This window comes from Camelus dromedarius, chromosome 34 (genome assembly GCF_036321535.1).
Source record: "Camelus dromedarius isolate mCamDro1 chromosome 34, mCamDro1.pat, whole genome shotgun sequence".
Lineage (NCBI taxonomy): Eukaryota > Metazoa > Chordata > Mammalia > Artiodactyla > Camelidae > Camelus > Camelus dromedarius.
The window spans coordinates 1,931,384-1,953,373 of NC_087469.1; the positions used below are offsets into that span (position 1 = coordinate 1,931,384).

General features: G+C 36.0%; 1 protein-coding gene across 1 annotated transcript in view; it reads left to right on the top strand.

Moving 5' to 3' along the window:
- DDX10 (DEAD-box helicase 10) overlaps positions 1-21,990 on the top strand; it is a 214,111-nt gene that overhangs the window by 91,544 nt on the left and 100,577 nt on the right. The window lies entirely within an intron of this gene.

The window sequence follows — 21,990 nt, forward strand, 5'->3', positions numbered from 1 at the left end:
AAAGCAGGAAATGTCATCCATAAATTGTTTCATTCTGGGTTTTGAAAATGTCCTTATTTATTTCTAGGTATATCTGGGGGATGGCTCTTAAAACGCTTGGGGAAGATTTATGTGCAGGAACGTATTGTGTCGTATGCTACTGCATCATTCAGTTTCAAAGAACTCTAGTCATTTGAAAATGCAATTGAGTGCACACAATGTTCAAATATTCAAATAAGTTTCAGAAAGGATCTTTTCATTTACAGTAAAATGACATCATTCTTTGCTGGCTCCTGTAAAATTGGCTTATCCTTTGTCAGCAGAAGACTGAAGTTCTGCTTCCTGTTTATAAAGCCAAACTTCTATCCTGAATTTTGTATTGCCTGTGGGATGTTTTTCGTTGCAAGTAACAGAAAACACAACCAAAAGTGGCTTAAAGAATGAGAAAAATTGTTAATTACATAATGAGAAACCTGGATGAAAGATCGTTCTGCTGTCAGTTAATTCAACAGTGTTTTTAAGATCAAGGTTCCATTCATCTGTCTGCTCTGGCAACCTTAGTTACTATTGATTTGACTTTTGTCCTCAGACTTGTCCCCTAATGATGAAAAGACACTGTTTCTCTAGACCAATTAAATGAGAATCACTGCAAGGGAGAGGGGGAGTCCAGGCATTGGTCTGTTTAAAAGTTTCCAGATGATTCTATCCTGCAGTTTGCTAGTACTGGGACCAGAGTTGTACCAAGATTCACCCTGGGCATTATAGAGCCAGCTCCCCTGAAGCATATGGCCACTTGATAGCTGAAGAAAGCAGGGATTCTTTTAGCAAGGAATGGTGGGGAGGAATTCGGCCAACACTGCCTGCCATGCTGCAGATCTAAAGTGGAACAAACAAACAAGCAATGTTTTGAATTCATGTGTGATCATTATTATCACTGAAAAAGCTATATAAATTGTTTCTACCTTGAATTAGAGGCAAATCTTCAGACAGGCAGTTTTATTAACCCAGTGAGCTGCAAGGAGAAGGCTTTGGCTAGGAAGGAAGCAGGAGTAATAAAGCATACTTTCGGGCGTTTCCTGTGTAGATAAATATCAGTCTTTTAAGAAATATACAGCAGTGATTGTTATTGCCTTGCCTAAGAATTTTAACCAACCCTTGATCAATCAGAATTGAGTCCCTTCTTCGTGGGTTATTTATATATTTGCTCTTTGTTGTGGGTCTCTTCCTTGTTTTTTTTTTTTTTTTTTTAATTTTCAAATGCATTCTGCCTTCACCAGCATGTGCCAAAACAGAATTTTTTGTTGTCCCTCCTAAACTTTGTGTTGCTTAATGGCATTGCCACTTTCCAGCCAAGATGCTTTACTTGTATTTGTACAGCATCTCTGGCAAGCATGTTTCCTCTTGCTCACAGATATTGTGCCACTTTAAGGGTCTCTTTTGCTTTTGACTCTTGAAATACCACCTTAAATGGCAGCCCCCCCCCCCCATCTTTTTCAGTCTCTGCTTTAGTTTATTCCTAATAGTGTTTCTGGAGTTACTGTCCTAAAATTTAGTTGAAGTCGTGTTGTTTTCGCTTTGCCCTGTCTCCCACTTATCTACAGAATGAAAGTCCAATGTGGTAGACTGTCTTCCTCAAGATAGTTATAAATATATCTCCCATCTCACACACTCTGCTTTATAATATGTCATTGGTACTCCTCCCATCATGAGGTGGGGTCTATGTCTCTTCACTAGATTGTGGGCAGGCTTGTGACTATGATGCAAGAGACACCAATGTGACCTCTCGGACCAGGTCATAAAGAGTGATAAGGACTTCTGCTTGTACCTCTTGGGACATTCACTATTGGAACTGAAGTCACCATGCTGTGAGAGAGAGCCCACCAAAACCTTCCCTGAGGCCTTTGCTAAGCTCCCAGCCCCCAGCCCACACCAGCTTGCTGCCCTATGACTGATCTTAGAAGTGGATCCTCCAGCCCTGAGTCAAGCTGCCCTTCGCTGATCTTTGTGGAGCAGAGGTGACCCATCCCTGCTAAGTCCTGCCTAAATTGGAAAATCATGATGGGGAAAAAAAAAGATTACTTGTATTTAAAGTGACTAGATTTTTCTTTTTAAAGTCAGCTTTGATGAAGTATAAGGTACATAAATTTTCAATAATGTTCAGTATACAGTTTAATGAATTTTGACAAATATTTGCAGTCTTTTCACAGTAACACCATCATAATAGAACAGTTACATCATTTTATAAAGTTCACTTGTATACCTTTGCATTCAGTCCCCTGTCTCTATCCTCAGTTCGTAGTAACCACTGATGTTTCTATTTCTAGAGTTTTTCCAAAATGGAAAATTTGTTTTTGTACTAGTTTTTGGCCATTATAAATGTATCTGTTGTGAATATTCAAGTGTAAGTCTTTTTGTAGACATCATTTTCATTTCTCTTAAGTAAGTACTGAAGTATTTAATAATGAAGTATGAGATTGCTGGATTATGTGGTAGTATATGCTTAATTTTTTAAATTGCCTATTTTCCAAAGTAGTTTTCCCAGCACTGTATGAGAGTTTAAGTTGCCCTGTGTTTTTGCTAGTTCTTGTTATTACTGTCTTTTTTCCCCCCAAGTCCAGCCATTCTCATGGATGTAAAGGTGTCTCATTGCTGTTTTAATTTGCACAGCCCTAATGACTAGGGGTGTGGACATCCTTCATGTGTTTGCCATTTGTATATTTTCTTTGATAAAGCATCTAGTCAGATCTTCTGTCAAGTAAAAAAAAATTGGGTTGTCTCTTTAACACTTAGTTTTAATTTTCCTTATATATTTAGGATGTGTTTCCTATCAGATATATAGTTTGGGAATATTTCCTCCCGTTCCATGGGCTATCTTTTCACTTTCTTGATGGTGTCCTTTGAATCTCAAAAGTTCATAATTTTGGTCAAAGTCCAGTTTATCAACTTTTTATTTTGTGGTTTATTTCTTTTGTGTTATCTAAGAAACCAAAAACCAAAAAGCATTTGCCTAAACAAGGTCACAAGAATTTCTTCTGTGTTTTCTTCCAGAAGCTTTGTATTTTTAGTTCTTGAATTTAGGGGTATAACGCATTTTGAGTTATTTTTGTATACGGTGTGGGGGAAGTTTCAAAGTTCATTTATTTGCATATGGGTATCAAGTTATTTCAGCAGCATTTGTTAAAAAGACCATATTCTCATTGAATTATCTTGGCACCTTTCTTGAAAATCAGTTGACTGTATTCATATGGGTATATTTCTGGAGTATGTGTTCTGTTCCCTTGATTATTTGTCTGTCCTTGTGCCAGCATTCTACTGTCTCTCTCTCTCTTTTTTTTTTTTAACTCTTTTTTATTGATTTATACTCATTTTACAATGTTGTATCAAATTCCAGTGTAGAGCACAATTTTTCAGTTATACATGAACATATATATATTCATTGTCACTTTTTTTTCCCTGTGAGCTACCACAAGATCTTGTATATATTTCCCTGTGCTATACAGTATAATCTTGTTTATCTATTTTACAATTTTGAAATCCCAGTCTATCCCTTACTCTCTTGATTTTTGTAGCTTTATAGTCAATCTTGAAATCAATTGGTGTAAGTCCTCCAACATTGGTTCTTTTTTTTCAAAGAAAAAGAACTATTCCAGGTTCTTTGCATTTCTATATACACTTTATAGTAAGCTTTTACTTAGTATGAAAAGGATTGTTAGGATGAGGATTGTATTTAATATACTGATCAATTTGCTGGCAATAACAGCTTTAAAATTGTATTTATGAGATCCATTGGTCTTTTTTTTTTTTTTTTTTTTGTAATGCCTTTGCCTAGTTTGGGTATCAGGGTAATGCTTGATTCACAGAATGATTTGGAGAGTGTTCCTCCTTCAGTATTTTGCACAACTTTGTGTAGCATTGTTATCTATTTCTTAAATGTTTGGATAACTCACCAGTGAAGCCATGTGGGCCTGGGAATTTTCTTGTGGATAAGTTTTTAAAGTACAAATTCTTTTTCTCTAATATATAGGGCTTTTCAGGTTATCTGTTTTTTCTTGGATGACCTTCAGTAGTTTGTACCTATCAAGAAATTTGTCCATTCCATTAAAGTTACTGCTTTTGTTGAAATAGAATTCTTAGTAATAATCTTTTAATTAGCCTTTAAATGTCTGTGTGAAACGGCAGTGATGTTTTATTCTTTCATTATTGATACTGTGAATAATGTTTACCCGCTTTTTTTCCTCATCAATTTTACTGACCTTTCAAAGAGCAGGTTTTTTGGGGTTTATTTATTTTCAATGAAGACATTGTTTTTATGTTTTTTGTTTTGCGACACTAGAACTATCCTTGTTCCTTATAACCTTTATAGTACAGATCCTTTTTTTTTTTTAATTGAATTACAGACAGCTACAATGTGTTAGTTTCTGGTGTACAGCACAGTGTCCCAGTCATGCACATATATACACGTTTGCTTTCACATTCTTTTTCATTAAAGGTTATTACAGGATATTCAGTATAGTTCCCTGTGCTATACAGAAGAAACTTTTTAAAAAAATCTATTTTTATATATAATCGCTAACATTTGTAAATCTCAAACTCTCAAGTATATCTCTTCCTACCCCCTTTCCCCGGTAACCATAAGATTGTTTACTATGTCTGCAAGTCTTTTTCTGTTTGTAGATGAGTTCATAGTGTCCTTTTTTTCTTTTTCTTTTTAGATTCCACATGAATGATATCAGATGGTATTTTTCTTTCTCTTTTCTGGCTTACTTTACTTAGAATGACTATCTCTAGGTCCATCCATGTTGCTGCAAAAGGCATTATTTTATTCTTTTTTATGGCTGAGTAGTATTCCATTATATAAATATACCACAGCTTTTTTATCCAGTCATCTGTCGATGGACATTTAGGTTGCCTCTGTATCTTGGCTGTTGAATTAGTGCTGCTGTGAACATCGGGTGCATGTTCAGATCCCTTCTGTTCTAATTGAGTGTATACTTGCGTTTTACCCCTTCACTTCCCAGGTGAATATGCTTTTTGGGACAACTGTTGTTATTTATCTTTGTCATTTCTGCAGAATCTTGATTTAAGTTAAACTTAGTAATAGTGAATAAAGATCTTGAGAGTTGGCATAAGTGATTTAGCCTTCTGGTTACTGTCTCATATAGAATTCAACAGTAAGTTAAAACAAAAAGGCATAGGGAGAATTCTCATCTGGATGGCAAATTTAGCCTTTTTTAAGTAAAATATTATTTCTATAATGTGGTTTAAATATTTACATTTTATTATGATACACATGCTTGTTAATATGCTTTAGATAATTCTGGTTTCATTTTCTCTTGGTATGTTAAAGAAGAAGGGCTCTTTTAGTACATTCATCTGACTTAGAGCTTTCTTTTAACTTCACTTCAAGCCTTTTTCCCCGGCTGCAGTGGAAATGAATACAAAGAACTCCACACTCGGTTATAACAAACTAGATAAATGATTTCTATTACAAAAAGAACCACTCTATGAAATAGAGCTCTGTTTAGTAAAGATGGGCTTACTACTTGAATTACCACAATTTTATTTATAAAATCAGAATTTTATCTATTGTGTGATTTGTGAAGGGTTGTGTCATTATCGCAACAGCTGGAATTCTGTGAGATGTAAATACTTCCATTGTGCTTGGCCAACCGAGAGTAACAGCGTGGTGGTTGCTTGCCGACCCTTTCAGATCTCTTTAGATGGGGAAAGGTATAAATAAGTAAAGCAATTCTTTGGTTCCTGATAGAGTGGCCTGGACGCTAAAGAGCAGTGGAAAGGGGCTCATTGTGTCTCATGCCGTTCACTTGCTGTCCCTTTATCTGCTTGCTCAGCTGCTCCTTAATGATCCCAAGGGAGCAGACTCAGGCTACATCCTTCCTCCACCCACGCTAGAAATCTTAACAACTTCATCTTTGAACTGATCCCTAGAATGGTTATTTTGCTCAGTTTTAAGCTGTTTTTCTCGACTGTGTACTTCCAGTTCTCATTTCCATCTAATATATTTTAATATATTGATGTCACATTAATCTTGCTAAAAAAAATTGCAATTACATCACTGTTTTGCCCCCAAACTTTTACAGAATAAAATGCTCTACAAACTGTTAGTCTCCATAAATGTTCTTTTGGCTTTACCTTCTTGGAGCATGGACTCTCATCCTCAGTTGTTCACCATTTCAGTCTCAATGAGTTTATTAGATCTCTCTTAAAATTATTTTTAGTAATATTTTAAAACTCACATGAAATTTTCCATCTTAACTATTTTTAAGTATACAGTTCAGTATGATTAAGTATATTCACATTGTTGTAAAGCCAATCATAGAACTTTTTCACCTTGCAAAACTGAAACTATTCATTAAACAGCAACACTCCATTTTCTCATCCCTCTAGCCCTTAGCAACCATCATTCTACTTTGTTACTATGAATTGGACTAATCTAGATACCTTATATAAGTAGAATTATACAGTATTTGTCTTTTTGAGACTAACTTATTTCACTTAGCATAGCATCTTCAAGATTCATCCCTGCTGAAGCATGTGTCACAGTTTCCATCCTTTTTAAGGCTGATTATCAGATCTCTTTTAAAGAACAGGTTTTTTATGGGAAGAGGATTGAAGATGTTAGAATATTAAATATGTGAGAAGAGTTACTGTAGTTCGAAGGTAGGGTAGGGGGAAAAGAGACTCCGGGGCTTCTGAAAGTTTCAACTTCGCTTCCCCTAATTGTGTAGGTTAGCAGAAAATGCCCCCCCAAAGTATGCCACTTGGGCATAAGGATTATTTTGAGTCAAAGGCATGTAAACAGCAGATGCAAGAAGGCCATTCTGACCTTTCTTTTTCTTCCTCAAAGCAAGAGGTAAAACTGTCCTGTGAAAGGTGCCTTCCTGATGCCAGGAAAAGGAAGATATTCTTACTACTAGAGATGGAGATTGGAGGCTGAGAAAAGTCCGGACAAACGAACCTTGTTAATAATCCTTATCTTCCTGGTCACTTTTCCACAGTTCACTGCCCTGGCCCAAACCCTTTGTCTTGTCACCGTTTACTACTCTTTGTCCAGCCAAATATATAAGCTTTCAGCCCTAACTGCTTCTTTGGGTCTTCATTTTCCTTGTGAAGGCTTTCAGGTACACAAAAAAATTACCATGTAAAATTTGTATGGTTTTCTCCTGTTAATGTGTTTTGTGTCAGTCTGAGTCTTAGGCCCAACTGGGAGAGGGTAGAGGAGAAGTTTTACCCTCCATTCTTGTTTCCCATTTACTGAGTTTCCTTTAAGTATTAATAGTGCCTGGGTTTTCGTAAACTTTTTTGTTTAAGTAAATTCTCATCTCAGAACCAGTTTATTTATAATTAATAGGCATACTGATTCAATAAGGTATCTGCTTTTTCAGGTATCGCTGTTTCTTTGCAGTCTTTATTTTTGTGTGTGTGTGTGTGTGTGTGTGTGTGTGTGTGTGTTTGTTTGTTTGTTTGTTTGTTTATTTATTTATTTATTTATTTATTTATTTATTTATTTATTTATTTATTTATTTATTTATTTAAAACTGCAGAGCTGTTAAAACTAACATAAATGACTTTTTGGACTCATGATAACCCAGATGACCTGAAAAATAAGTTATTTCTTTGGAGTTCTCTTAGTCATTTATAGGTATGTGGATGATGAGGTTTACTTTCCTTGTTACGTAATAAAACATTTTTCAGTGTAAGAAAGTTCAGGGTACAGTTGGACACAACTTTTTTTTTTCTACTTACTGTGTAGGAAATATGATAGTCTCCTGAAAAGGTTAGTTCTTGGCCTCTGTGAACCAGAACCATCCTTAGAAGTTCTTTGGGACAAATCAGAGTGTGCCCCTGTCCTTTTCTGTATGTGGGTTCTAAAGTCCTTAGCTACTTGGTGCTTTGCAATCTGATGCAAAACTTCACCTATGTCCTGTTTCTTGCCAGACTCCAGTTCTCTCCCTGTTCACTTTCATTCTTGTCGTCATCTCCATGAAACAACTTAGACTTCCCCAAATGTGGCGGTGTGGCACATCCTTTCCGTGGCCTAGCCAATAAGAGTCTCCCTCCCTGGGATACCCTGTTCTTCCTTCTCTGTGTGGTGAAATCTTACTATTTGATTGAAGCCTTTGTCTGCTAGGGTTTCATATTTGAATCTCAGAACTCAACTTTTCTTAAGATGCTGTATGAATATTATTGTTCTAGATGTATAAGAACAAGTTAATTTATTACCTTCAATGGATGCTTTAGGGTATTAGAAATTAATTTTCTTTTGAAATCCCCCACTGAAAAAGGTCTTGTCTGAGTTTGTTTCCTTCTGTTGCCCTTGCACAGATTTCACACTCATTTGGATCATTTGTCACAGTGTAATTATTTGTCTGTGTACTGTGTATTACTTCTTGTCAGCTTGTCCATTTGGGCAGGGCATCTAGAGAACTGAGTCTTCTTGTTTATCCTCACATCCCAGTGCTCGGCACCGTGCCTGATACACAGAGCTGACGTTCAGTAAATGTTGATGAGTGTGGGTAGACACTGATGCTGAGAATTACAGTGCCTTCCTTAAGGTAGCTCAGCTTCATTTTTTTTCAGCATGACTGCAGTCCACATTGTTCCTTCTTTTTTCTAACTTATTTTTGTATTTACTTTCTGTCTTAAATGAGTACCTTAATATTTACTGTGCTGTTTTCTAGTTGTCTGTATGTCATACTTCAGCAGTTTCCTTGTTCCTTGTGGTTCTTTGCCTAAATAGAGCTAAATGCTCCTAGGTAAGAATCCATTGGTATGGATTTTTAGAAATTAACTTCTTATTGATAGTTACATGGAAAATTGCATGAGATGATTCTTTTCCCTCATTTTATTAGGCAAAAATATGGTTAAACCAGTTATTTGAATAGTCATGTTGCTTTTATAGTACTTACAATTTGTGTGTTATCTGTTCTCACTTTCTCAGTTGATGACAGTTTTCGCTATACGTCATTATACTTACTTACCCTTTGAGAGTTTGCTCCGTGAATTGATTTCTCACCCAGGTGGTTAAGTAATTTGCCTCCCTTCTTTTTGCATCCCTGTCTGCCCAGTGTGTAGAGATGGAAATAGATGTTGGTTGTCACTTGGTGTCATTTTTTTGTCAAGTATATGCTGTGTTCATCAAGAACAGAAGAGTTAATCCTTTGAACTGGCAGAACCACAGCCTTTGCTGGCCCATCAGTTCTCTCTCAAACTCTGGAGGGTGATGACAGTGCGACCTCTCTGCATGGGAAGGACCCTGTAGTTAGATGATGTACTTTGGAATGTCAGGATGGGTTCTTTGAATGCCAGAGTGTGATTGTTTCAATTTTTGTCAAGAAAATATTTAACGAGAACATAGTTTCCTCACAGTATTAGAATAAGGCAAACATTTTATCCTCACCTCTCCTTACCAGCCTAACCTATGAAGGCTGAAAGGACACATTCCCTATTTTGTAAACTGCCATAGAATCAGCAGCAGCTTTCTGTTCTGCTGGCTTGTCTTTCTCCTCTCCGTAAAGCCTGAGATAGGTGTGCTTTTTTGAGGTTGATTAGAAACATGTTTTTCAAAATGTCCAAACTGCTGAGATGTTAAACTACTCCAGGGTCGGAAGTGGCTTGGTGTGTGTAGAGAAGAGCACGTTTGCTGTGGACAGAGGGCTCAGAAGACCTGTGGCTCCTGAGTATACTATGTTCTGTTTTCTGAACTTGTTCTTAACTTCTTACAGCCTCCATTTTCTCTTATACTCTGTTGTGAAAATCAGATAAAAGCATAAATGGTAATATTTATACAGGCTGTGTGGTACAGAGGTGAAGCCACATCAGTTTCTGTGTTTTATGGAGTGCTATTAAGTCAGCCCCCATTTTCACCTGCCCAAACGCCTGCCCCCTGTTCTTCTTACCCCTTTATAATACAGCTAACCCTGGAAACCCTCTTCCTCATGGAGAATTTGCATATTTTTTTTAATGTGCTAGACACTGCTTAATAAAAACACAACTAGTAAATAGCAAAGTTAGAATTCAGATCCTGGTCCTTTTTACTCTTGGCTGAGCTGATGCCATTAACCAACATATGTTACCAACTATCAGCATTCTTTTATCATCATTAATGGTAGGTAGGATGGTCATCTTGATAACCTCATTATCAGAGATAACAATTAAAGGGAACTATAGGAAGCTTGAAAAAGAAAATTATAGAAATTCTCAATATGTTTTAGTAGGTGTGTTTGTAGTCAAAACAACAGCAAAAAAATAGGATCAGTGTGTGAAGATGGTGTGGCCTGTTGTGGCTGATCAAGTGGCAGCCATCACTGGTCTGTTCAGAAAACTCAGAAATGTGTAAGGGTAAGTCTGGAACAGTCGAATAACTGTGCGTTTATGTGATTTAAAATGCACTAAATCTAATAGTACTGTTGCTTAAAAGATGCCAGATGCGACTTCTTTCTTCTTTAAAGCAATCCTTTAAATTTTTATTAGTCCACTTTTGTTTGTATATCAGAAGAAACATGTGGTTTCTGGTACAAAATTTATGTTTACAAGACAGCGGCATATTATTTCTCTACAGAGATACGTTATTTTCTCAAGTCTGGTTCTGTCATGCTTAGAATAAGCTGTTTTTCTTTTGTAATATTCTGAAACTTTATGGGATGTTTAAAAAGATAAAAGATTCCTAAAGTTCGTGGTTTACATTGCATGAAAAGAGATGTGTATGTGCTTTTATTTTCATGTGTGCACTTTTCATGAAAATTACCCCTTCCCCCTTATTAACAAAGTGAGTTTTGAATGAGAAAGCACCAACACAGGATCCTTGCCTCGCGAATTTAGATTTCTAGACTTGTAATTTAATTACATCTCTCTCTCAGACATGGATGTAGGTACAGCTCCAAAGTGCTATCAGTAGGCAACCAATGAAATTAATGTCTGTATCATTTTTATAAATCCAGCGTAAGAAAAAAGCAAAAAACATAGTTCTGAGAAAAGCCGGTCAGATTTAAATTTATTCTTTAGACCTGATACTCTATTACAGACACATCCTGTCTCCAGCAATTTTTTCTTTTTTCTTTTTTTTTCTTTTGGCTGCTTATTTCAGTTTCCTCTGCTTTTTCTTTCTTGCTTTTCAGACAAATAATTCTTTGCCAGCAGCATTCTTTCAATCTGTCCAGCTTGGTTCAATATTGTATTTTTTTTTTTTTTTTTTTTTTTACTACCTTTGCTGCTCAGGGTCATTTCCACCCAGATGAATATTTCTCAGAAGCAGTGTTTTAGGACTTTTGAGGATCTTTGTTTTTCTTTATCATCACTGTTCTCATTATCTCCAAGGCATATATTATGTAAATAACTTATATTTTGAAGTCATGTAAAATATACTTACTATGTATTTTTATATTCTCTTTTTTTTAGATAATTCAATTTCAGATATTAATATCAGCAAAGAGTTTCTGATTTTTAATGATCTTTTGCTTATAAAGCAATCTCTAGGTTGCAGAAACTGAGAAATAAAACAAATGCTCATGTGTTGGAAGTAAGTGTTTTTGGTTGTTGCCTCTGGATCGTATTTTCCTTTTGCTAACCTGTGAGGATCACATGAAGTAATTGCGTTTCTTTGATGTTTTCTCATTTTCGGTTCTGTAGTTTCTCATGTCTTTTTAGCGTAAGGCATTGCTAATGGGTCTCTTTCCAAGGCAATTTCTAGCTTCTCTCATTTTATTTTCTTCTTGTTTTATCATAGAATTGAAATATAAGTTGGCCAAAAAGATCATACTCTCACAGTTGTGTTAATTCAGGAGGCATTTATTGAGGGCATTATATACTGTGTAAGTCCCAAGTGCATCAAAGAAATACAGATAAAATCAAATTAGAGAGCAGTTCTAAGGCAGTGTATTAATTTTCTATTGCTGTGTAACAAATTTCTACAAACTTAGCAGCTTAGAACAACACACATTTATTATGTCTCTCATTCTTTTTTTTTTTGTGGCTCTGGAGTCTGGACACAGCTTAGCTGGGTCCTGTGCTCAGGGTCTCACAAGGCTGCAATCAAGATTTTCCAGTCTACACTTTCATTTAGGGACTTGAATGGGGAAGAGTCCCCTTCCGAGAGTGTTCAAATTGTTGGCAGAATTTCCTTGGCAGCATCTGTGTGACATAGGCCCCAGATGTTGGCTGGCTATCGGTTGGGTGATGACCACCCTTGGTTCTTAGAGACTGCCCATAGTTCTGGCCATGTATGCTTCTCCAGCACGGCTGCTTCCCTTGTTGAGCCTGGGAAGGAAGTCTGTAGCTCCAGTCTGCTGGGAAGCTGGAGTCTTACATGACGTAGCACAGTCGTGGGAGTAATAGCCCGTTACCTTCCCCACAGTCACCGTCCTGCTTACCCTGAAGGGGAGGGGATGAACGCCAGAGGGGTGAACAGAGGCATGAACACCGGAGGTGGGGTCGTGGAGAGTCTCCTTTGGATCTTTCTTCCACAGACAAGATGCAAATCTCAGGGTGATAAGTAAACCTTGAGTGATTAAAAATGGTACATATTAATGCTTATATATCGTGTTCATGCTGGGGTTAGATTAGAGGGTTGAAGCTGGGCCATAACTGTGACTGGCACTTTGCTGAAGCGTGGTCTGTATTTTGACAAGACTGCAAGCTAAGGACGAGGTTTGTCTCATGAGGCCCTGCAAACTCTGTGCCCTAGCATTTCAGAGATGGATCCACGTATGTCTGAGCCTCCAGAGTAGAGACCAGAATTTTTTTTTACTCCACATTATATTCATTAAGATTTCAGAATTATCATCAAACTATTAATATAATTAGTTGCTTTTGTTTAAAGTAGCAAACAATACAGACATCAAAGATAAGTTTCTCATTAGGTTGAATAAAAATCTCATTAAAAGCATAATTTAGGCATGTATAGAGGATAATCTTTTTTTAAGATTTACATGTTCTCAGAAAGCAGCAATACAAAAATAGATTTCACAGTAACATTAAGATTTCTTTCTTCTTTTTTTTTTGGCTTCAATTTATTCAGTTATTTAAACAGGTAATGAGATTAGTTCCACTGGTTTTTTCATCTTATTTTTCTTCCTGCTTAATAATAGGCCTTGTTTTACATTGCGGAGTTGATACCATGAATTTAATGACTTAGAACAATGACCTTTAGTTTTGGTAAATTTCTGGATTAAATTCATATTTTAAATATAGTTTTATTCTTGGGAAATATGCCAATTTAATAGTGAAAGAAGAAAAACTTGATACATGTAGATTTTTTTGAACATTAAATTTATAGAATAAATCATAGTCTTTTAAAAAGAATTCTGTTTATACATTTAAAATTTTTTTATTATAGTTGATAAGAATTCTTTGTTTTTACATTAAAAAATCTTTGCTATTAAGAAGAACTGCAATAACAACAAAAAGTTGGGTGGAAAGAACTTAAATAGATTTATCTTTTCCCCTGGAAGTATTCTTCTGATCTTATTTTATAACGTGAGTCATGGGAACAGTGATGACAGTCTGTGTGGAGAAGATTAGGAGGTACGGTACCCAATTGCATTAACAGATGATTTATAAGTTTGGTTTGGCGGGCTGGTGTGTGTTGAGGTGGGGGTGAGGAGGGGGCGGTGAGGGAGGAGAGGCTGATTGAGAAGCAGAGAAGGTGCTCAGAGTGGTGCTAATAACTTTTGTTGTGTAGAATTGACTGACGTGGACCACAGCTCTAAAATGGGGACACTGGACCAAATCCAAGTAAAATTTAAACTTCTCAATTATAAACATTTATTTTTCCCTGGAATCTGTACTTTGGTTTTTTTTTTTTTTAATTCTTCCCAGACCTGAGTGATAATGTGCACCTGCGCGCATACACACACACAGAGACGCATGGCTTGACACCCTGAGAATTTTAACAACCACCGACCCCTGATCCCCACCTCCGTCAAACAGGCGTACCACACACTTGCCCTGCCTCCTTTACCCTGTTGTGTATTTTTGCCCAGAGCACTTACACCTTCCAGTCGTTATTTTTTGTCCATCTCCAGTGGACTGTAAACTCTCCTAGGGAGATAATTTTTGTCCGTTTTGTTCACTTTCTACAAAAAGGTGAACAAAATATATTCTACAGTGTATTTTTGTCTGTTCTCTTAAAAGAGATCATTAAATTTTGTTGGCTAAATCAACTGTTGGTCACTTGATATACTCTAAGTTATGTTGAAATCTTTCTTGTCCTCAGCAGCGGGCTCAGTGTAGTGTATGTCTGTGTTGGGATGGTAGTAGTGGCTGTGGCTGCGGCTACATATACACTTTCAACCTGTCACACCTCACACGATTATATTGTGGAGGTAGGTAGTGTGTGTAAAAATTAGCAAAGGATACAAGACCTTATAAAGTTAAGTGCTACATTATATAGTGGTAGGAATTGGTCAAAGATCAGCCTGCTGGATTGGGTAAGAGACAGCTTCATGGCATAGGTGGAAGTTGAACTGGACTTTTAAAATTATAGACAAGGGTAAGGAAGGTTAGTTTAGGCAAGGAGCCCTTAAGCTACCTCCTTTCTGAACCTTCTCTAATTTTACTCCCATCCCTCAGGATTATTTTTAAAAGGAAACAAACTAAAAAGTTATTCACCATCTTCTACCATGATCTGGCATATAGCACATGATTACATTTAAATATTATTTTATTTTATAATTAAATATAATATAAATTATAACTATTTGTGTACCATCTGTTACCCAAAACAAAAAAGACGTATTATTGATATTACTTGTTAAAAAGCAAGCAGATAGAATGTGTTTTCTCTCTCAGTGAGGGAGGAAGAATCCTTAGAAGACAGGATGGTTCCATTTAGCACCCAGTTACATTTTCTCATTAACTGCCCACCAGTTTCCCATTGCCTCTATGACTCAGAAATGACAAGTGGTCCTATTGAATTTTAGTTTGTTCGGACACATTGAGCAAAGGACAACTCTGGAGAGGAAATTAACTATAATAGTGACAAAGAGAGCCAATAATTAATAAGAGTGACAATTTTTGATATACATTTGCTGTAATCTTCTTGTATATACTTTAATTGTATAAATGTAGAGGAGTTTAATTTATTTTGTTGTTCACTTATCCTAAAATTTTTATACTAGTACTAGTTAAATGTACACATGTTACTATGTTCCTGTTTTTCTTCTAGTAAAATTATTAATCATTTTGCAGTAATGGCTGCAACCAACCTGCTCATTAATTTCCTTATTGCAAGAAGCTTTGCCTAACACGCTAGATACAAACTGAGGAATGGACAACAAACTCAATAAATAAGATATTTTTTAAAAATCCAGTTATCTTTCAGAGTTTGTTAAGCAGATCATTAATACACAGCTATAATGCCTTTGAAATGAGCTTACTTTTTTTGCCAGGTAGCATCATCAAATTGTGCTGTGTTTGAGGGTTTCCTATGTAGCCAATTAATTAGTCACTTTTATTTTCAATTGATTTTTGTCTTTCAAAAGTAAACTCTCTGAATATTCCTTTTTGTAGTATTATATCTCAAAAAGATGTATGTGAAGAATTTTAGTACTTTATAGATTTTGATGAAATAGACATGTAAGTCATTACTTACATTGATTTATAAGTATGTCAACTCTGAGTTACATTTTTGTAGTTCTTAGGTATTACCACCATCTTACCTACTATATATGTTCTTCAGTAACTGTTGACTAAATGGGTTGTGTATAGCAAATGTGAAAAATTGTAAAATGAATATTTCTAAATTGTGTGAATAAAAAGTCATAAAAATGCCATGAACAAACATTTACTCTGTTTATGAACAGATGATTTCCCAAGTTGTTCTTAAATTGTTATAAAATTCATAATACATGTTTTAGAAAACAGACAACCTGCCAGAACTATAAGTATTTTCTTCCTTACTGATAATTGAAAATATTTGAGTGTGTATTTCTCTTCATTTAAAAATAAAGAATAAATTCCTAGAAGTGAAATTATTAAATCAATGGTCTATAAATTTAAAAATTTGATTGATATTATAAATTGGGTTGTATCACATTTCTGTTCATTATACATGATACCACTTTTTCCAAACACAGCATCTTTTCAAATATTTGATCTTTCCCAATTACGTAGGAGGGGAATGGTATCGCTGTGAGATTTTCATTTATATTTTTCACATTGTGTATGAGCCATTTGTATTGCGTTTTCTGGGAACTCTCCATATCTTTTGCTCTATTGGGCTGTTGATCTTTTTTCTTACTCTTTATATTAGCTCTTTTTTTAAAAAAATTTTATTGAGTTATAGTCAGTTTACAATGTTGTGTCAATTTCCAGTGTAGAGCACAATTTTTCAGTTGTACATGAACATACACGTATTCATTGTTGCATTCTTTTTCACCGTGAGCTACCACAAGATCTTGTATACATTTCCCTGTGCTATACAGTATAATCTTGTTAATCTATTCTGTATATGCCTGTCAGTGTCTACAAATTTCGAACTCCCAGTCTGTCCCTTCCCACCCCTCTTCCCCCGGCAACCACAGGTTTGTATTCTATGTCTATGAGTCTGTTTCTGTTTTGTATTTATGTTCATTTGTCTTTTTCTCTTTTGTGTTAGCTCTTTATATTGGGGAAAGTTGACCTTTGCTTGGATCTAATGAATTGCAGGCAGTTTGCCTTTTTTGTTCTTGGGTTGTTTTTGTTTTCCAGGTTGGGTTGTCTTTTGTCTTACTGACTTTGGATCATGTTTTAAAATTTTTTATGTAGTTGAATTTGCCAATTGGATTTTTTGTGGCTTCTGAGTTTCTTGTCAAAGTTGAAAGAACCTTCAGTACTTAAAGATTACAAAAGACTTCTCCCAGGGTTTAATCTAGTACTTTTATGGTTTAATCTTGTTTATGTAAGCTTTTGATCCACTTGTAATTTATTCTTTGTCAGGTGTGAAGTGTGGAAAAAATAAACTTTTATCTTTTCTAGATAGTTATTCAATTGTTCCAGCATTATTAAAGCCTGTCTTTTGCACTGATCTAATGTGCCACCTTTATTCTATATGAAAACCTATATATAAAGGTTTGTTTGTTTATTTATAAAAATATATATAATTTGAGTCTATTTTTGGACTTTCTGTTCCACTCCATTGATACATATATTTTCATTTATCCTATGTTTAAATATTTCATAGAGCTACTCATCACTCTTTTCCAGAATTTCCCCAAATTCTGAACCTGAACAGAAACTATTTTTTGTTTATTTCTTAACCTGGGGATTTCTGTTGCTGTAAATTTGTGCAGTCCACCTTGGATTTTTTTCTAGGAGTTTTTACTTATCTCCCTCTTCTTACCCTCTTTCTTGTACCCAGAGCTTAGAGCCTGAATTGAACTGTTTTCTTGTCTTTGGGGCCCCCAGCCATATTCTTTTCAGTTCTTCTTTCACAGATTGTACAGCCATTTAAGAGTTTCATAGGGAATTAATTATTCTAATTTCCCATGTCGCTGTGCCCAAGTTTGAGTGTAATTCTCCATCCTATCATATTTATGGTATGCTTTGAGTTGATAGTATACCTCAGGACTACCTAATTTTCTTTCCCTTTTTTGACTCGGGAGATTTTTTTTTTTTCTTGCTAGGTTAGCAATGTATTTAAATACTGAAAAGCTTTTTGGTTATATTTTATCAGTGTTTCTAGATATTTGTGGTATAAGAGCATCTACTATGTTGCCAGAACAGAAGTCTCTCTCTAAATATTACGCATTTAAAACCACCTTTCTTAATTTGGCAGTAGATGAATTGTGATTTATAATTTTCTCTTATCCCTAGATGGATAATTAGGATAGAAAGGTTGAACTTCAGCTGGTCTTCTGTATTTGTATTCATCTTTGGCTACACGTACTAGATAAACCAGGGTTTATAAAAACCAAAAATTATGTATTTGTCAATGTTTCTAAGTTAACATTAGACAGAAATTATTCTCTTCATTTTCTTGAATACTGCTCTTGAGTGTTAGTAGAGGTTTGTTTTCCAAGCTTGTGACTGGTTTATTTTTGGCTGAATTTGTGATAGGTGACTTTCTGCTCAAGGGAACTAAAATTGAAAACAGGGGTCAGGTTTCTGTGTAGTGGACGCCAGAGAGTTTAAGGTGGCAGGACCTCACAGTGAAGTTGAAAAAGTAACAGCTCAGTGGTTGGATAGTTATCGCTAGATGTCACTCTCACCAGGATGGTGAGTGGGAGCAGAAAGACCAGAGTAGGAGGACACACCTGGGATGAGAGCTGGTTGATGAATTTTGAGGTCAGTCAAATAGATGAGTGAACAGAAACTTCAGGGGCCCACCCCTTTTCTCTGTTGGTCTCAACTGCTCTTAAATCTCTGGCACATTCTGCTTTGTTCACTGCCTTGGTGGTGGTGAGTGCAGCAACAATATAGGAATGATTTATTGTGGCAGACCGTTTACTAAGCACTTATATTTCCTAATTAATCCTTAAGATAGCGCTATTGAGAATATATTTTCTTTCCTATTTTACAGATGAGGAAATTGAAGATTGGGAGGTTCAAAACTCTTGAGCTACTAAATAGTAGAGCTAGGATTTGGACTTAGTAATAAGTAGTCCTAAAATTTGTGTGCTTAATCTCCTGTATACTGACTTAGTAATGAAGCAGGGTTTTTGAGTCAATTTTCATCTTTTTGTTTATTTGTTAGACAACTAACAAATTTGCACACCTCTAACACACTCATGTAAATGCTGGCTGGCTGGGCTTAGGCTGGGTCACATATATAAGTTTATATAATTCTCTGTGTAGCTCTTTTAAAGTCACCCTCTTACCCCATGCATATTTGTTAACAATAGGAAATTAAACTGTCCCTGAGTAAGATACCTTCTTTTTAGCCCAGTGTTTTCTTCATTATATCTGGAGACTACTTTTTTGTTGCTGGTGGTGTTTTTTAAAATACAACACTATTATTAAAATAAAACAAACTAGCCATTAACTTCACGAATAGCAGAACATTTACTCTGTTACCTTTCTGTGCTCTGCCCACCCTACTAGACTTGAGAGGCAAAATCTTCTAACTTGACATTAGGAAGTTCTATAATTAATCATTAGATATATTTATATGCGTTTCCCTTAGCGTGGTTCTGGGAGGTGGTTTAAAATAGTTGAGTACACCAGAAATTGACAAAACATTGTAAACTGACTATACTTCAATTAAGAAAAAAAGTTGACAAAGTAAGCAGGGTGGAGGCTTACCGTTATTTTCAGATGAACCAGAAAAACAACAAAAAAATGAGTGCTATTAATGATCCAAAAGCTCCCTGGGAAATGGACATTGAATGTTGTTTCAAACGTTCAGGGGACTGGATATCCTTCTGTCAAACGGGCTTAACTGCTTTCATGCTTGTAAAATTGGGATCCTGTGACTCTTTAGATAATGAGGTTTCTTTGGGCTTAGCTCACTTTATTTCTTTTCCTTATTAATTTGAATCTGAAGGGTCATGAACTGATTTGTCATTCCCTGCATCACACAGCACGAAGATGAAGTCGAAAGGAGTAAGCTTGTTACGCTTCACTTAAATTACAAAATTTAATTGTATTTATTTGCTTCGTCTATTTGGTTTTCTTTGCTGATTCTGCCTTCTTTCCCCATGTTTAAATGAGGGAGTGCCCTGAGGCTCTTCCTTAAACTAGTCTCCATCTCCATAGGTTTCCTAGGTAAACGTAGACTTTGGATTTGTCGATAAATCCAAATATATGTCCTGAAGCTCTTCTGCTTCCCTTAAACTCCTTTTAACTCTCTGTTTAATACCTTTTGGGTATTTAACACCAGCCACTCAGTCACTCAGTCCAAGAACCTAGGAGTCATCCCTGAATCCTCTTTTACAACTCTTCTGGCAAGTCTTGTTAGTCTTCCTTCAAAATGTATCCACACTCTACCGTGTTCTTCACTTGCTGCCGTGACTCAAACCGTCTATGACCAAAGGATTAATTTTCTAATTGGTTTACTTGGTTTTTACCCCTTGCTCCTTTCGAGTCTAGTATCTTCACATCGTGGGCTGGCAGGAATAAAAAAAAAAAAAAAAAAGTAAATTACATCATGTCCTCTTTCTTGCTCAAAACCTGCATTCATTCTGCCATGTTGAGGGGGAAATGAGACTTTATCGTGTCCTTCAAGGCCGGGCCTTGCATAATCTGAAATCTGCCTGTTTCTCTGACTCCCTCTCCTGTCACCCTCCACCTTGCTCTTTTTTGTCTGGTCACTTGGAATTTTTTGTTTCTTGAAAATAACAGGCTCCTTTCTACTTGTGGGCCTTTGGCACTTACTGTTTCCTTCACCTGGAACTCTTACCTGGATTATTGACGACTTCCTCTTTCACATACATCATTTAGATCTTTGCTCAGGCCTCCCCTCTTCAGAGAGGCCTTCTCTGACTGTCTAAAACTTCTCCATTCTACCCCTTACTCTGCCTTTTATTTGTTTCTAGCTTGTAAAGCTCCTTGGCATATTCTGCGTGTGTGTGTGTGTGTGTGTGTGTGTGTGTGTGTGTGTGTGTGTGTGTGTGTGTCTTCTGACTAGAATGCAAGCTTCAATACATCCTAAGTGCCTAGGATAGGACTTGGAATTTAATAGACATCCAGTCAGTGTTTGTTGAATAAATGACTGAGCTTCCTTTATTCTTTTTAGTTATATTTTATCCCTCTTAATGCAATAAAATGGAAAACATCAGGCGTGCAAAACACAAAGTAGAAATGACTTCTGGGAAACTTAATATACAGGCCATGCAAGGGTTTACATGGTTTTTAATATGGATCAGGAATTGGGCTCTGAGGCTTAACTGCCAAAATGAAAAGAACGTTTTTTCCATAAGGAGAAAACATTTTTCTACTCTAGAGAAGCACAGTGTTTCCTTGCAGTTCAATGGCTGTCCTGTAGTATGTAAAATAATAAATTGTGTATGTCAGTGCTCGGTATATCCTGAAGTAAACTGGAGAGACCATGCCAGGGACGAGATTCAGGGAAAGCAACTCTCTGGACACTCTCTGATAAGATGTTCATACACATCCATATTTGTTCCCTCTCTCTGTGCTGCTTCCCCCTGCCCCGCCAAAAACGCATGCACGCTTCTCTGAGTAAGGTGGAGCTTATTTTGAAATGATAGTCAAGATATAGCAGCTATTTCTGGCAGAGCAGTGAAATATGGGTTTACTCACTGTTCTTAAAATAGTTCATTTCAAAGCACGTTGAAAATTATCCAGACGCTATGCCTTTAGTTGGACAAGGCTTACTGTAGGTGTTCAAATAATTAGCTGATCATAGTACTATTTTGATCAAGTTACTGTATGATAGTTTGGGGTCTTTATTAGGAAGTTTTGATATCCAGCATCTTAGATTCAGAATTAATGAGGCAAATTATTAGTGAGTTTTATAATATGCTAACTTCATAAATCTTATTATGTGAGTGGAGAATTAATTGCATTTTAATAAAATTTTCATCAGTTCAGCCTGTTTACTTGATTAGATTGAAACTGAATGTATTTGAAGTTAGTTTGAGGTAAATCTTTTATTAGGATCATCATTAAGTTATTAATGTTTTAACCAAATCCTTCAAATCATTGTATGGTTTAAATAATTCAGAGTTTTGGAGAAGAAGCAGTCTAGGATATATTATAAATTGTATTGGCCAGTGATAGCAAACTAACTTAGAAATAACCACATTGAGTCCCAGAGATTTATTTCATGTTCCAATATACTCTTTTCTTTTGGACTTACCACTTCTATACTTATATCCCAGGCATTCTTTGGGGCTAAGAGAGAGAATATTTGGGAAATGGAAGACAGTTACTGTGCATCCTGTCAGTAGCTGGTTAAGAAATTCTGAAAGTTTCCTGTTGCTCGTTTAATCATTTTGTTTTCTCTATTTAGAGTTAGGAGTTTGATTGGGTGTCTATTAGGGGAAAAAAGTGATTTGGCTGCATGATGCAGTGTTTTTGCAACATACCACTAATCGTGAGAGGATTGTGTTT